This window comes from Nycticebus coucang, chromosome 19 (genome assembly GCF_027406575.1).
Source record: "Nycticebus coucang isolate mNycCou1 chromosome 19, mNycCou1.pri, whole genome shotgun sequence".
Taxonomy (NCBI): Eukaryota; Metazoa; Chordata; class Mammalia; order Primates; family Lorisidae; genus Nycticebus; species Nycticebus coucang.
The window spans coordinates 18,368,278-18,386,572 of NC_069798.1; the positions used below are offsets into that span (position 1 = coordinate 18,368,278).

General features: G+C 41.7%; 1 protein-coding gene across 3 annotated transcripts in view; it reads right to left on the minus strand.

Annotated features, from left to right (window-relative positions):
• The window catches only part of KCTD1 (potassium channel tetramerization domain containing 1), a 196,556-nt gene that overhangs the window by 65,666 nt on the left and 112,595 nt on the right, over positions 1-18,295 (minus strand). The gene's annotated exons all lie outside the window — the stretch shown is intronic.

Sequence of the window (18,295 nt, forward strand, 5' to 3'; positions counted from 1 at the left end):
ATTCCAGGGGAGAATTCATAAGCTGGGTGTACCATGGCGCCCCGTCTTTCACCTTCCTTCACAAAAACTTGTTTTCTCTCCAACAAAGTGTCAAGAGACCACTCCAGTATGGAGAACAGTAAGGGAAAACAACAAAACTAACCTGGGGCTGGAACAGGCAGAAAGTTTAAGTAATGCAATACAGCAACATTATTGAAACATAGAAACTATGAGAATGTTATGAATAACTGGGGTAGACCTTGACTCTGTAATGCAAGTAGTAACTTTTCAAGGTGAAGTAAAATATTGTCTGGTATAATCTTTCTCACAGCTAGTCAGTCTTTCTAAATTCTAATTGGAAAAACATTACTGACACATAGGGCAGGGTATACGGAGGCCAAAAACAAGCCTGAGCTCTGGGGCCAGACTGCTGCGATCCACCCTAGATCCATCTCGAACCTGCTGGGTGAGTTAACTGCTTAGCACCCCAGTTCCCTGTCCTTAAGCTGGTAACAATAATGCCTTGTACGATTATTAAGAAACACCAGTAACTCATATAAAAGTAGAAAGTCATGGAATGTAGAATGGAAAGCACTTATTTAGGGTCCAGAACTAAAAAAAAAAAGCAAAGTTATCATTTTTAATGACAATTTTCAAAATTGTACAAATAGTAGTTATAAATTTTTAATGATTGTCTTTAAGGGATATTTACAAAATAGCAATCTACATGTGTCACTCACACACCATCTTATTTCTTTACTTCCTCTGTTTTCTAGTGGTTCTGAACTCACAGTGGAAACTCAGCACACTTCATACTGCACAGGTGACACTGGGCTGTACAGATACCCAGAAACCTGTACATGCACAGTAGGACCTCTGTAAGGTGACCACCCAAGGGACTCTGACAACATGTCAACATACAGAGATGGGCAACGTAAGGAGCCAGGCCTACTGAACTGATGTGTGCAGGTGGGTCAACTGGAGGAGGTGGTCAGTGTAGACAGGTGGTCAACTGGGGGGGTTCTGCTGAGGGATAATGCGCACTAATGACTTCTGATATTATTACCCACCAAGAATAACAAGCAGGAAATTCATTTTTTCTGCTTTTACTTTATTTCCAAGATGTTTAAATACAACTTCTATCACAATTAAGATACCTGGTAAATGAAAATTTCCCTGACTTTCACGATTATGCCTATTCTGATAAGTATCGTTTTTTACCTATATTAGAAATGCCTAACTTGAATGATAGCCTTCGATAGTCACTGCTTAATAGTCACACATGTGAGAACTGGACGTGCTCTCAGAAATACAGAGCATATCTGTTTTTTATGCTTCTTATCTATGGGGAAAAGCAAACAGTAAGACTCCAGGTACGAATGATGCTAGCAACTACTTGTTCATAAGTCAGTCTAGTATTCTATGGAAAAGTGTTTTGTTGGGAGAAATTAAAAAATGTTCTGCATCTTTATCTTTGAAAATAACACTGGCCTTCGGATGGAAATCCTAAACTAAAGGTCATCAAAGGAAGTTAATGATCTAACTTTCTGGTCTGCTTATCACCTTTGAGAGAAGATGACCTGAGCTGTAACATTCACTCGACCATGTATACAAACTAAGACTCAAAATAAATTCCATCCCTGGAATTATTTCATCTGCTAATAAGGTACTCGATATCCTATTTCACGTGCTTGTTAGATGGATATTAAAATGTTAAACAAATTAAGCAGGGATTATCACTTCTCTCTCTAAAGCTGTATTTGGTTGTGCTAATATAATTTAGTTGGACGATTATAGAGAGAGATGGGAGGAGGTAAGAAATTAGCTTACTTGAAATGAAAAAAAAAGAATTGTGGAGTGGGACCATGGCTGTTTTAGGTTAGAGTCTATATATTTGGAGCCAATTGCTGGCATTTGTTACTCTTAATTTACAAATCTGTAAGAAAGCATCAAAATGAATTCAATTCAATCTTAATGAGACAGCTCTAGTGAGAGCCTATTCACTGTGCTTGTTCTAATTAGCATGAATATGTCCTCAATGTCAAATATGACAATACACTTAACTAAATTAATGTTAATGCCGTAATACAGGATCCTATTTGAGTTAGTAGCTCTAAAATAGAATTTGCATATTAATATTTTGATAATAAACAGCAAAGAAATTCAGCCTAGAAAAGAGTGGGTTTGTGATTGCTTCTGAAAAAAGGGAAACTGAGTCTGAGGGCAACTGGATGCTGCTGGCAAGCACAGTTCCTGCTTCAACACATCCATGTGCCCAGCTATTTTCTTTCTGCCTTCTCCCCACAGAGACATGGAGCCCATGCAACCTTGTAAAACTAAATGGAAGTCAGATGATCCTGCCCTAAATTATTAATGACTAACAGTATTTGTGGAGACTCTACAGCAGAAGGCCTCAGGTACCCCTGTGGAAGTTATTAAGTATAATTCTTGCTTTTTAATTGCCACTTACGCTGAAATTACTACCTCTTCAAGATTTATACAAAGATAATTTAGAGATTTAGTTTGAGGTGGATGTCGACACACACTAATTGACCTTAATTCACATGTATTTCTAAAGTGATAGGAAGGATAAGGGAGGAGAAATATATGACAAATTAGATCTAAAAAACCCCACAAAAATTAAAAATAACTGCTAATGGATGGTGTTGGCTGATTTCATATTTTAGTTCTAAAATGTTTAATACTTTCCAAACAAAAACCGATAAAATCACTATTCACCTCTTTCTGTGGGTCAAGCAAAAGACTGCCAAATTATGAACTTTGACTTCATACCTACTGATTCTCCGGCTTGGCTAGCACTGGAGATAAGAACATTGGGAAGAACAGTTCCTGGTTTGAACAGGCATGACATTAAAATAAAATGTCTCAATGCTGGGCCGGCACCTCCCTGCTCTGTTTGACTGTCCTAACGGCTGGAACTCTGGAGAGCTGAGTTTTAGTGTCCCAGACACCTGCCATACAGAACCTCTGCGGCTTCTCACGCATAAAGATGAAGAGGCAGAACCCCACTGGTGAAATGCCCACGTGTGGCCACTATGGTACCAAATCAGAAAAAGGCAGAGCTACCGGGGGAACAAGAGTGAAAGAGGGGACAGGCTCACCGCTGCACTGATACATGGTTGTTAAAATGTTAGACAAATTAAGCAGGGATTACCACTTCCCTCTAAGGCTATAGTCAGTTGTAGTAATACAGGCTCACCCCTCCCTGGCAATGGGTGAAACATCAGGGTACGGAAGGGGGAATAATGCTGGCCTGAACCATTGCAGAGGGGCTTCCGCTGTTATGGTCTGCAAGTCCCTGAGTCGCAGAAATGACAGGTGACATCTGGGGGGGGAGGGGTGTGCTTCTATGTGCCAGGCACCCCTGACATGCACTATGTCATTTAATCTTTACAATGGCCTGGGACGCCTCATTGAAAACACCACTAGAATTAGCAATTATGAATTGGGCTGCAATAAACATTCTGGTACAAATATCTTTGTTATGATGTGATCTTTGGTCTTCTGGGTATATGCCTAGTAGAGGAATTATAGGATTTAATGGCAGTGCCCATTAATCCACAAATGGATTAATAAATTGTGGTATATGTACACCATGGAATATTATGCAGCCTTAAAGAAAGATGGAGACTTTACCTCTTTCATGTTTACATGGATGGAGCTGGAACATATTCTTCTTAGTAAAGTATCTCAAGAATGGAAGAAAAAGTATCCAATGTACTCAGCCCTACTATGAAACTAATTTATGGCTTTCACATGAAAACTATAACCCAGTTATAACCTAAGAATAGGGGGGAGGGGGAAATGGAGGAGAGGGAGGGGGAGGGGGGGCGGAGGGAGGGTGATTGGTGGGATTACACCTGTGGTGCATCTTACAAGGGTACATGTGAAACTTAGTAAATGTAGAATGTAAATGTCTTAACACAATAACTAAGAAAATGCCAGGAAGGCTATGTTAACCAGTGTGATGAAAATGTGTCAAACGGTCTATAAAACCAGTGTATGGTGCCCCATGATCGCATTAATGTACACAGCTATGATTTAATAACAATAAAAAAAAGAAATACCAAAAAAAAAAAAAGAAAAGAAAATACCACTAGAGGCATATTCCAATATTCCCAAGTGCTGATCTTGGCAAAAGCTCAATATCCCTCAATTTAACCCATTATCCAGGGAGCAATAAGCAGAGACTGAAAAAAAGAAAACATACTTTAAGAAACTGCCTTGTTTTTCCAGACTAAGTGTGTAAGGAGAGTATTCAGAAGCTGATATAATGACAGGAAAGGAAAGAATCAGACAAATGAAAACAAATTAGTTGCTCTTGGAATTAGAAGCTATTATTGTTGTTGTAATTTGGTTCTTTTTTTGGAGAACATAGCAAGTGATATTAATTATTTTTAAATAAAGAGTTTATAATTCTAAAAATAAAACGAGAGAGAGAGAAACTGTCTGTTTTATAAATGCAGAAAAAAATGCTTACTTCCAGGGCTGATCTGATTTAATGAGGGTCTGAGGAACCTAAGACAGGGCCATGGGCAGAGTAAGGAAATGTTAAACTTTTCTTTAAAGATCTACCAAAATTGAATTCTAAGGGCTGAATTTATAGTCATTAAAAACTTCTATACTAGATTCCTGTGGACTCACGGTTCACGTTAAATTAAAAGCAGACAAAAGGCCAGTGGTTCATCCCTGTAATCCTAGCACTCTGGGAGGCCAAGGTAGGTGGACTGCTTGAGCTCAGGAGTTGAACACCAGTCTGAGCAAGAGGGAGACCCTATTTCTACTAAAAATAGAAAAATTAGGCCAGGCATCGCGGTTTATGCCTATAATCCTAGCACTCTGGGAGGCCGAGGCAGGCAGATGGCCTGAGCTCAGGAGTTCAAGACCAGCCTGAGCAAGAGTGAGACCTCATCTCTACAAGAAACAGAAAAACTAAGGCAAGAGGATCACTTGAGCCCAGGAGTTTGATGTTGCTGTGAGCTATGATGCCAGGCACTCCACCCTCAAGGGCAACAAAGTGAGATTCTGTCTCAAAAAAAAAAAAAAAAGAAAAGACAAAAGAAGAACTAGCTGAGCACTGTGGTGGGCACCTATAGTCCCAGCTACTTGGGAGGCCGAGGCAGGAGGAATCACTTGAGCCCAGGAGTCTGAGGTTGCTATGAGTTAGGCTGACCTGACCCCTCCAGCCTGGAGCAACAGAGTGAGATTGTCTCTAAATACACACATACATGCAGATATAAGCAAAAAAGCCAGCAGAGAGAATATATACTATATAATTTCATTTACACAAAATTCTAGAAAAGGTGCAGCTACAACTAATCTACAGGAAGCAGGCCAGAGATTGCCTGGGGGCTGAAGCCTGGGAAGAAACTTTCTAACGTGATGGAAATGACCTTCACCTGGACTGGGGCAGTGTGGCACAGGTAGAATATATCTGTCAAAACTTACTGAACACTTAAAATGGGTGCATTTTGTTGTAGAGAAACTATACACCTCAATAAAGGTAACTGAAAAAAAAAAAAAAAGCAGTTCTAAGAAAAACAAGAAGCAGGCACAAAATTTCACACCTAGATGTTGAGCTGAATCTCTTTTGCATGTTTGTATTAGCATTGACATTCTGTATTGAGTTATGGGTTGAACTGTGTCCCCAAAACTTTTACAAGTTAAAGTGCTAACCTGGTACCTCAGAATCCAACCTTCCTTGGAAACAGGGCTGTTGCAGAAGTAATCAGTTCATACTAGCGTAGCAAGGGCCCTGATCCAAGGACTGTCATCCTTACAAGAAGGGGACATTTGGACAGACACAAGCCCAAGCACAGGAACACCAGAAGACTGCCAACGAACCACCAGAACCCTTGATCTCAGACATCTGGCCTCCAGATCTGTGAGACAGACGATAGAGTTGTGCTGTTTAAGACACTCAGTCCGTGGTTCTCTATGATGGCAGTCCTAGGAACAGAATATAATCAGGCGTATTTTTTACTCCAACTACATAGGATTAGACACTTGAGCTGACTGTAACTTTCTTCTTTAATCAAATCTCAATGACATCTATTTCTAGCTTGCTCACTACTGTCCCCAAGACAGAGTCCACTGGGCTCTTCTGAACAGCAAACCTGCTTGGAGCTCACGAACCACTAGTAAGGAAGTATTTTCTGAGCACCTACTGTGTGCCAGGCACTGTGCAAGTCAGTTCATTTAAGCTCTGCAGTAACCAGGAAATAGAAACTAATAGATTTTCTGATAGAGAAACTGAGGCCTATAGAGGTTAAGTAATTTGATCAAGTCAAAAATCTTGACTGAGACCTAAGACTAGATTTTAAGCATCTCCCACAGTGCCTTGTATATTGCTCCATAACTCTGGAAATATTAGTGTTAGCTGACAGCCATGTGGATAACTTTTGGAGTTTCTGAATTAGACATAAATTATTTAAAATAGTGCAAACAGAGATGCATTTTTTTAAAGAGTTACTCCAAAACTACATTTTGTTTTTCATGGTGATGTTACAGACTTGTGTTTCCCAAAGTGGTACTAGGTATTGATTGCCAAGTGGAGGCAGGGGAGGATTAATGATCAAATAAATTTGGGAAACACTGAGTTAAAAAGGTTTCCTCATATAGGGTTTCCAGGAGGGTGGCATGTTTCCCAAATGTATGCAGCCCTGGAACCCTATTTCTTTAGACCCTAGTGCAGGATCATTCTCCCCTCCTACCTGGGAAACCCTACTGCAGTTAGTGACTTACTTTCTACATGACAAAGTCATTAGGATATGGCTATTGGAATCTCAATGTTTTCATTTATAAAAATGCAGGTAATACTCTCCCCCTCCCATCTCAAAGCGTTATTGTAACGAGAAATTAGAGATACGTGAGAAGGATATTGAAATCTAAAAAATTGTGTAAGGTAAGCCATGTGGTGTGCTTGGAAAATTAGAGGTGGGAAGCCTCCTATAACCTACTGCTGATGCCTCTTTCCTAAATTAAGAAAAACTTGTCCCGGTTTGGGAAAGGCAATTTGTGGAATAACAATGAAAGGTTTAGGTGCTTCAATTCTGGCTGGTGCCGGACTCCTGGGACACGGGGCGGGGGGGTGAACTCGCTCATTGTCGGCCAACAGGCCTCCAAGCACAGAACACACTCGCCCCTGCAGACCCAGAACGCCTTAACCCGAGCAGAGTTTGGAGGCTACAGCAGTGGCCCTGGTGAGACATGATGGGGGTGGGGTGCTAACTTAGGGACTGTTACCTCCCAGGTTTCTATGCAAATACCCTCAGACCACCTGCTCAGGTGAGCTTCTCCCGCCCTGCCATACAGGACCCTACCTCTAAAGTAATCACCACAACAACTGGGTCAGTTCCTCACTAGGCACATATTGCCTACTTTCCAGAGTGGGGGTGGAGAGTGCCTGTCACCAGGGACAGCTCCCATCACCACAGCCACCCTTACTTCAGGCCTTAGTTCCCTGCGGGGGTGGAAAGGTCAACCTGAAGGTGCCAGGGACACAGCGCTCACAGGCTCCTATCCCCTTCCAGCCTTGGTGGGAGAAAGAAAAAAAGACTCTAGAAGATTCCCCTCGTGTAGACAAAACAAGAAAATTCAAGGTCCCATTTATTTCAAAACATTGTCTCTATGGACAGAATTAGCTCAATTTATAATGGTATTATTTTTATGTTCGTATTATTTACTTGAGTCCCCAAATACACTAATGCTCAGGGATCCCTAGCCCAGGGACATTCATTATTCCACCTTCTTTCTATATTATTCTATTTTGTTCAAGCCTTCAAGTAGCTGCCACATACCCAGAAACTTATGAAAGCCCTCTACCTTTCAAAAACCATATGTGATGCAAACACAAATGTTGGGCTATGCATATGTCTGAAGGAATTCACGAGAAAATACATTGGTGGCTTTTTTCTAGGGAGGAAAATGGGGAATTGGTAGTCAAAAATAGCAGGCAGAGTCATTTTTCATGATATATTTTTAAATTTTAACATGCACATGTGTTAAGTTTGAAGACATCTTTAATTAAAAAAGATAAATAAATAAAGGCACCAAACCACATATGCTCTTCTGGAGTCATTTGTGAGAGACACAACTTTCATTCCTCCTCTAACAAATGTCTTGATCTCACTGTTTATATGTACCGCCTGGATGAACTATACCCAAAGAAGACCTTTGGAAAGAATGCTGAATATTAAAAAGTTCATTTCCCTAAAAAAACATGTCTCTCCTAGAAAACCCAGCCAATACTAGCTGCCAATCTCCAAAGCCTTCCTTTGATGGAGTCACACAGAGCGGAATTATCCGAACATCAATTTTTAAAACCTTGGTTTATTTCCTACATGTAACTCTCTTTTTCTACCAGTCAGTATCTTCCAGAATGGATTAAGAGGGGGATAACACTAGCTAATCTTCACTTGGTACTTCCCATGACAGCATGGTGCAGACGCCCTCTTGAGAGGGAGGTAGTGCTGCTCACATCCCCACTGCACAGGTCAAATACAGTTTAGAGATTAAATAACCTGCTTACTTAATCAAGTGCTATCAAGACCACATGACCAACTGCAACAACAAACGTGCTCTGGTTCTCTGGACAATCTATTTTATTCCAGGGCTGAATTCTGGGATGTGGTGACCTTGTGTCAGCCACTGTTTAATCACTCCCCATGGAGTCCAATGATATCCAGCTGTTTCACCTCATCCCCTTCTCTGCATCCAAATTGAAATGAAATAACTTGGTATCTTTCAAAGGTTTTCCAAAACTTTTGCACAAGCTGATTCCTCTGCCTGGGGCACTCTTCCCACTACCAGTCCCTTCGTGCTGTTGTGATTTCTCTTGTGAAGGCCCCACTCCCCCATGACCACCTGTTGCATCCCCTCGTTTGCATTTTCTGTAGGACACTAACTACTATAAAATATTTTCTTATTGTTACCCATTTCCCCTTTCTGTCTGTCTCATTCCCCCCTAGAATATACACTCTGAGAGGGCAGAGTAGTTGGCAGTCCAACTACCATTTCCAGAGCCCACACAGGCCCAGGAGCAAGTGTTCTAAGCAGAGTAATTGAGAAGTATGCAAATTGCACAGATATCTCTAGGCCCCCACCTCCCAGAGCCAGGGCTCTCAGTTCACACAGACCCTATGTTCCTGGAGGTGGGTGGCCAGTCTTAATTAGTACTTTCGTCTGAGTAGGGAAAAAATAACCAAGAATGCACAAAATTGTGAGAATAAAATCTGAGGAAAGAGACCAGCAAGGTATAGCAGCCTTTCCTCAAAAAAAAAACATGTGTTAGTTACGCATTCCTGGGGACTGGAGAACAATCTGGAGACCATGTCCTTGACCACACATGATGAATCTCCCTGGGCCTCAAGGAATTCATGAAATTCAAGTAATCTGCAGGGTTCTTTCCAGCTCTTGAAGGCTGTGATCTAGATCAAGGTTCCCTAATAAGGGACCAAGTGCCTTTGCAGAGATGCTGGGTTATTTGACTTGTTACGCAGATGACTATTTTATTATTTCTAAATAGTTTTTTTTTTTTTTTAAGACACAGTCTCATTTAATCACTCTGGTAGAGTGCCATGGCATTAATAGTGCACAGTAACCTCAAACTCTTGGGCTCAAGTGATTCTCTTGACTCAGCTTCCGGAGTAGCTGAGACTACAGGTGCCCGCTGGAACACCTGGCTAATTTTTCTATTTTTAGTAGAGACGGGGTCTCGCTCTTGCTTAGGTCTCAAACTCCTGAGCACAAGCAATCCACCCCTTCTCAGCCTCCCAGAGTGCTAGGATTACAGGGGTGAGCCACCTGGCCTGGCCTTTCTAGTTTTATACATGTGTTTGAACAGCTATTAGAAAATATAAGCCCATCAGAACTGTTATTTCATGGCTGCTGTCATTTGAGATGAGGCTAAAAACAGCCAACAGAAAGATACCAGGTAAACAGGAGCACAACAAAATCATAAAGAGCAAAAAAATCAAGCCACAGCGCATGTTGAGAGTTTCCCTTTGTTCCTTCGACCTCCACCAAGGCACCTACCTAGAGGGAGGCTGGAAATGGAGACCCATAGTCACGACTTGGAGAACAATGCAGGGCTAAGTGCTTGCCTCCAAGGGAGACTCACCCTGGAGAACTGGTATTCTCTGTGCCACCCATCTAGTACATTTTGGGATTTTTTTTTTTCCCCTAACAACTTTCAAACCACTGACTATACAATGGCCAGTTTCCCTAGGCTTTAAAGCAACTTAGTGTCTGGTTTAAAAAAAAAAAAAAAATGAGTAGTAATGAGTAAACCGCAGAGCTGTGAGCTCTAAGGCTTTAACCCCTTAATTCCAAACTACCTGCTTTTCTTATAACATCTCTGCCTTCTGCCTGGAACAGTGTGGTCTACCTTTACAAAGCCACAGCTTCTCCTGCTTGGCCTTTTAGGACTAGAAATCTACCTTGTAGGAGGGGCCAATCCACCCCCTCCACTGACTGTCCCTCAGCAGGGTGGGAGGCCAGGGTCCCTTCCAGTGCCCAGAGGAATGTTACTATGGACAGCTGGAAAAAAGAGGCAGGGGTGGAAACAGAAGAATGAAGCTAGAGTTAGAGGTGGAAAACAATTGAGTAAGTTACTGTCTTGACGTCATAATTCCATGTCATGGAACTCAGTGACTGGATTTCTTTTTTGTGCATTCGAACCAAAACAAAGCTATTAAGGTTGTATGAAGATCTTGGAAAAGGTGAAACTGAAAAACAAATTTTTACATTGGCAGGAGGGATGAACAGGTGGGGCGCAGAGAATGTTTAGGGCAGGGAAGGACTCTGTAAGATGCTGTAATCCGATACTGTCATGGAAGACACATTATCTAAACTCACAGGGGTACAGTAAGAGTTAACCCTCAGGTAAACTACAGGCCCTGGGGGATAACCATGTGTCTATGTTTTGTTGACTGTAACAAACAACACTCCAGCTCTGGATGCCAATTGTGGGGGAAGATGGTGTGGAGCGAGAGGTCCCTGGAAACTCTACTTTCTGCTCACTTTTGCTGTGAACCTACAACTGCTCTAAAAAAAAATTGTTTATTAATCAGAAAAAAATAAAAGAAAAAATTACTGCTCTTGCAAATCAGTCTTTTTTTCTTTCCAGAAAAACCCAGCAAATAGGAGACTGTCTTTTCCCTAGGAGCATCTGGTTTACTCAGGCCCAGCTCAGCCTGGAATCTAGAAATTGCCTCTCTCTGCATACATGCATTGTGCTTAAAATCAATTAAAGTCGTGCTAACAAGAGCTTATTTTAATTCCAAAAAACACCAGACCCAGCATGTTACACCGAATGGAACTCATTGATTCTCTCCCTGGTCTGAGAAACATTTTTAAACAGTGCTCCTTTTTTATTAGCTTTTCTTTTTCTACCTTGAACTTGATCCTCAGCTTTGTCACTGACTCTATTAAAACAAAAAAGATGCTGGAGTTCAACGTAGGTGGGATGAGGAATAGCCTTTAGTGGGGAGCCAGAAGCCTCTCTGGCCAGAATTTCAAGGGAGTGCAGTGGGCCTGTGGAGGTGAAGGACCCCAGCCAACAGAGCCAGCCTAACCTGCATCAATTATTTCCTCCTTGTTTTCAAAAAAGTGCATAAAACAACGAGACAACCTAAGGCCAACCACTGCGCAGGCCAAGACCCTGCCTGCCACACTCCCACCCGTTTTCTCTAAACAGGTTCAAATCTCTCCCTTCCTAAAAACACAGTAGAACCTCTGTAAGTTGACCACCTAAGGGATGGCAACAAACTGTTCAACATATGGAGGTGGTCAACACAAGGAACCAGGCTTACTGTACCGACAAAGTGCATGTGGTGCATGTCTGGTCTATGAAAATTAGGACAACTTAAGGAGGTGGTCACCGTAGGAAGGTGGTCAGCTATGGAGGTTCTGCTGTGTAGAAACTCCCCTCTGGACCCCCCTTCCTCCAGTTCTGCAGCCTTCTTCTCCTTGGGTGGGGGGGACCCTGAAGTAAAGTAAGGGTCTGGCTAGCTCCCCTTCCTCAGCTCACAACTCATGCCCACAAAGCTTCCGACCTGCTCCCTACTACTCCCAAACGATTCCTGCAAAGATGGCCAATGTCCTTCCTCTGAAGAAGCCTAAGGACATACACCCTGGTGTCAGCTCGCTCGAATCCCAGCTGCATTAATAACATCAACACTCCCTTTGCTCCTGAAACTAAGCCCCTCAAGTTCCTCCTCTCCCCTCCCGGCCCTTGTGGTGGCTCCATGCCAGCAACGCCTTCTCTGTCCTGCCTCCAAACACTCCATTTTCTGGGGCCCTCTTCTTTTCTTCCACTATGATTTCTTTCTAAGCAAAAATACTCTGCCCAAATGGCTTCAATTATCATCTATAAACTGATGAAATCCCAAATTTGGTCTTCCAAGCTTCGTCTTTCAGCCCAGACCTTTGCCAAACCTGTGTATCTACCTACTTATCCAACATTTCCACCTGCTTGCCCAATAAACCCCTCAAATCCAGGGTTCAAAAGCAGACCCATCACAGCCCTGTGCTCCTTCTGTGGGGGCCTCTATTTCAACATGCAGTGCCACCATCTGCCTTGATGTTATGCCAGAAATCACTGACTCTTCCCAGACATCTAACCCCCTCCTGCACCCCCTGATGAATCTCCATGTCCTATGGGTCCTACCTCCCAAATCTTTACCCCTGTCCACCCGCTATGACCATCCTGGTTGTCAGATGTCATCACCTGTCCCCTGGCTCCAGTGCCTCTGCAATCCGTGCCCACATTTCATTCTCCTCCGCTGACAACCCTTCCACAACTGTCCTGTCTGGAGGTGCTGCTTGAAGCCTTTAAATGGCCATGGCACTTGCAGGCCCTTCCTCAACGTGGCAGCTCTTTCTCTCATCGCTTCCCTGACACTGTCCAGGATCCAAGCCCACGGACTTGCATTCTGCTCTGGAATATTCTGATCTTTCCTGTATTGAGGCCTTTGCTCCTGCACAGCCCTCCATCTACCAGGGCTCCCAGTTCAAAACCCTTCTCTTCAGCACGCTCTCTGTACCCCAGGAAGTGAAAACAATGAGTACATCCACCACAAGAAACAGAGCGGTGGAAGAAAAGTACCAAGGAGAAAAAAAAACAGACGAGTAGGTTTATATGCTTTTATTAACTGCATTTTGCCCTCTCAGACCATATTCTTTAAAAGAAAATATAATCGAAGGAGCTTGTGCCTAAACCAGAACAGAACACAAATTTCCAAACCATACTACATAACCCTTTGAGAATATTACTTTTAGTTTCTGTAGCTGTGAATGGGGTCCCCGATCAAATCCCATAAAATAGAATTAGTGACAAGTCACTGATATTTCCCGATACAGTATATGCTATGTACTAATATTAATAGAATTAAGCCAAGACAGTAAGAGGAGGATGGCCATAACGACATCAACAAAGCCCAAGGCAGACAGCAAGACAGACAGACAGACAAGGACTCAGGCTCTCCAGCCCTCTCTTCTATAGAAGGATGCTTACTTTATTGGACCAAATTCTGGTAAGGAAATAAAAACAGGAGACCAATATTTATGCCCTGGGTTGACATTTATTCCCTTGGTATTTTGAAGCAGTATGCCTAGAATTCCTTCTACTCTTTTCTCTAAACCCAAATTACAACAGTGACCCTCCCCAAGTTGAAGTTTCCTGTCTAAAACATTCTCCATTTTGCACTGTCCACGCTACACTTTGAGTAGATATTACATATTAGATGACTCTGTACTTTTACACAAGGGTTTCTCTGCATTGTCTTTCGGTGGGGTTGAGGCCGAGCCACGGAAGGGTAGAGGAAACATGAGGTTAGGGGGAAAGGCAGAAAAGGAAAGACAAGTAAATATGATTCAGTTTGAGGTAGACAGCAGAGCATCTGCACAGACCCAACACACAGAAGAGGCCGACAGTCCCGGCTCCTGTCTCTCCCTCCAGAGAGAGACCCACTCTCCACCAAGTCAGCACTGCCACCAGTATCCACACGGTTAACTCATCTGCTGGCTTCTTTGGGGTACATGTGATTCCCATTGCATGCTAGGAAATCAAACAAGGCAGAACAAATTAAATTTGGAACTCATGCAACTTGACCTTTCAGGGCATGCCACAGTAAGCATACAACAGATATTCAAGAAGTGGTGTGGATTTTTTTCTTTATTTTCCTTTTCTTCTTCTTTTCTTTATTATTATTATTTGTTTTGGAAACAAGAATTTCACTCTGTTGCCCCAGGCTAGAGTATTGTGGCCTCAAACTCCTGGGCTCAATGATCCTCCTTCCTCAGCCTCCTGAGTAGCTGGAACTACAGTGCACCTGCCACAATGCCCGGCTAATTTTTCTATTTTTTTTTTTTTTTTTTAGTAGAGATGGGATCTCAATCTTGTTCAGGCTGGTCTTGAACTCTTGAGCTCAAGCAATCCTCCGCCTTGGCTTCCCAGAGTGCTAGGATTACAGGTGTGAGCCATGTCATCCCACCTTCTAACCTTTTGTTTCTAATCCAGCCATGGAATTAGTTCTCATATTTTCAAGAAAGGGAAAAAAATTAGGCCCTTTCTGCTCAAGGCAAAGTGGGCAAAGATTATAAATTACCCCTAAAATGTTACTATAAAGTATTTTTATTCATTTCTACAACTACTGTTGAGCACCTAATATGTGCCAACCCCTGCGGCAAGCACACGTAACACAGCAATGAGCAACCCCAGTCTCCAAGGGACAGGCTCTGTGTAGAGGGTAGAATAAATAAAAATCATAAAAACACTCTGATTATGGTGAATAATAAATAAAATAACCTTAAATCAATTAGAAAATTTCAACCACAGGTTGAAATACATTAAGTCAAATATATTATTATACATTAAGTGAAATATTGTAAAAAACAGACATATGGGGTGGCGCCTGTGGCTCAAAGGGGTAGGGCGCTGGCCCCATATGCCAGAGGTGGCGGGTTCAAACCCAGCCCTGGCCAAAAACTGCAAAAAAAAAAAAAAAAGAAAGAAAAGAAAACCAGAGATATGCATACATAAAATTAAAACATATAAATCCTAACCAAAAGTGGTAACAGACAGTATATAAAGTATATTAAAGTACGTTTTATTTTAATAGCCTGACCTAATATCAAAATTCACATCAAGAAAAAAATGAGAATTATAAGACAGAATTTTCTTCAATGCATTGCAACTTTGATCTAATGTATAAATGTGGTTTACAGACATTTTTGCCAGCATAGAATCACAGGTTCTTAGGGTTGAAAGGGATTTGAAACATCACCTGGATCCTAGCTGTCCTATTCAGAAGAGCTTCTTCTAAATTGGTTTGGTGAGGTGGCCTAATTGACACCCCAGTGGCAAAGTCAGGCTACAGTTTAGCTGTGACCACAGCTCTGCGCTGATCTCATTTTCCATATGGATGAAGATTTCAGACAAGTGCTCACCTATGTTATGGTTTCTTTTGATTCTATCAATAACGCCGTAGCTGCTTTCTTTTATAGGAGTAGGGGAGAAAGGCACAGATTTCCAGACAGATCTATTCAGAGAGGCAGTCTGGGGGAAAGTATGTTATCTGAGAGAAGAAAGACCTCAGTCCTTGAGCTTTTGGGTGGTGTGGGAGAACTGCCCAGAATGGGGATGCACTGAATAGGCATGATGTGATCACACTGTAAAGGGCACACATAACCTAGCATGTGGGGAGGCCAGGGAACTTGGTCAACCAGGAGGGAGAGGCTACAGTCAGGATCAACTCCTGACTCTAGACCAGATTCTGCTACTCAGCCTCTCTAGGCCTCTATCTCCTCATTTGCAATGTCTGCTCTATCTGCCAATAGACTCAGGAGGGCAGGTGTTACTACCCGCTGTGTTCTTAGGAAACTGTTTGAGCCTGGTGTGGTGGCATGTGCCTGTAGTCCAAGCAACTTGGGAAGCCGAGATGGGGAGAATCCCTAGTTTAAGCCTAGCGTTTTTTGCAAAATAGCAAGAAAGAAAAACAAAACTGTGTGGACACCCATTTGACCCAGCCTTTCACTACTATGTGAACTAGGAAAACGAAATCTAACGTGGCTCACACAACAGCAACCACCTGATTGATCCGGAAGGGCAGACGAGGGCAGATGCAGCTGGACTTAGGAATGGGCTCATCTGTGATTATGTTAGCACGAGTGGTCAGTGCATGTGGCCTGCTTCTGTGGGGGTGGAACCCAAGAGATGGGGAAAAAGATGACTCGTTAAGAGGAGAGGTCCTGGGATCTAGAGTCGCGGCTCAGACATTCCGTCTGTTTCAAGGACAGTTTTGTTGGTTTTCCTGTCTTTGCCACTTGGAATGTCAAGTCCATGAGAAACAAGACCTTCTCCATCTTGTTCCTTACCGGGTCTTGAGTCACCACACATAGAAGGTACTCAATAAATATTTGTTGAATGAATGAACAAGTGAAAGACCTTGGGTCCAGTCCTGGGTCTGCCATTTACTAACGACCTCCCAGGGCAGCTTACTTCCTCCCATCAGCGTATGAGATTGTTATGCGGATTACACACAGCAGTGCACCCTGAGTATTTATAACAACATGTCACACATATGGATTAGTTATTGGTTTGACTGTGGGAACAAATTCAGGAATGAGATGTGTAACCCTGTGACCCAGCAATGCATCAGAGGCTAATAATCTAAATGCAATTCATACTTTATGACGTAGACAATATTTACAGACTTCACTTCTAAACAAGTTAATACAAATGAAGACTGAAATGTGAATATTTGATGATTCACGTCAGTTGAGCAATTATTTTTGTTTTAGTCCAGTAGGAAAAGGGGGTTAAGAGAATGACATAATCTCTCTCAAATGAGCATTTTATTACAAAGACAACCACTGTTCTATGCAATACTTTGCCAGAAAGTTTTATATTCTTTATTGTATTTAGATGAAATCTTTTCTGGGTAAGTGGCCACGAAAAAACTTTTAAACTTATGCAACCTGTGTATACTTAAAAGGAAAATAAAAAAGAAAACAAGAAATAAAAAGGTATTATTTAAAAAATGAACTGTGCAATCCATCCTCTGGCTATATGTATTGGTTTATAGTAGTTAGGGCTTAAAAGATTATAGTTCCACATTCTAGATGTTTAAGATATTTATTAAAACAAATTCAGAATACAGTTTATTGGTTTCACAACATTCTAATGAAAATCGTAAATAAAAAGTGGTCTCTATAAATTCGTTGCTTATAATTAGTAAAAGTCACATTGTATACTTTTTTATGAAATGGATAATCTTATTGAACAAGACTTACTACCAATACTTGTAAGTCATTTTTTTTTGCTCAAAATCTATTTTGCAAACATATGTAAAAAATAAAATCGACTGAAAGTTAGTCAAAATTAATCCTTTAAAGCTGTGGTCTTCCTCTCCCAGGCCACAGACTGGCACTGGTCCACGTCCTGTTAGAAGTGGGTTACTGAGGAGGTGAGCTGCGGGCAAGTGCAGCTTCATCTATATTTAAAGTCATCCCCTGTGTTCACACTCCACCTGCCCTCCACCTCCTGTCATATCAGCAATGGCTCTAGATCCTTATAGGAGCGTGAACCGTACCGTAAGTTGCAGATGTGAGGGATCTCGGTTATGTGCTCCTTAAGAGAATCTACCCACCACCACCACCACCACCCAGGGTGTGTGGAAAAGGTGCCTTCCATGAAACCAGTTCCTGATGCCAAAGTTCGAGGACTGCTGCTTTAAACATTTTATAAAGTCCATTTAAATCATTTTCTTCATGATATCAATGAGAGAGTAAAAGTTTGAGGGTTTAATTTTATATTTTAGTAAAGTCACAGACCAGCTCAAACTGAGTTATCTATAACCTAATAACTATCTTTCTCCAAACATTACCATTTTCATTATTTCTCTTGATTACTGTTATTTCATTTTTGCCATAGACGTGAGTTCTCTAGAGTGAGTTCCTCATCTATTTCCACTTTCACCTGTTTCTAAATTGCTGGTGATTCTTTTTGGATTTTTCATCTTATCTTTAAAAGAAAATACTGAAAATCAGCTGTAACTTGTACATAATTCCCATACTTATCCTCTAATCTGTAATAATCTCTGATAGAGTGTTTTTTGCTGTCATTTACTGAGCACTTACTATAGGCTTTTAATACTCACAACAATAGTATTCCCATCATTTCCATTTAACAAGAAAGAAATGAAGTAACTTGCCTCCAGCCATTCAGATTGATTATTCACCTGACGTTAGCTTGGTCCATCCCTCGGCAATTATACCTGAACCAACAGAGAAT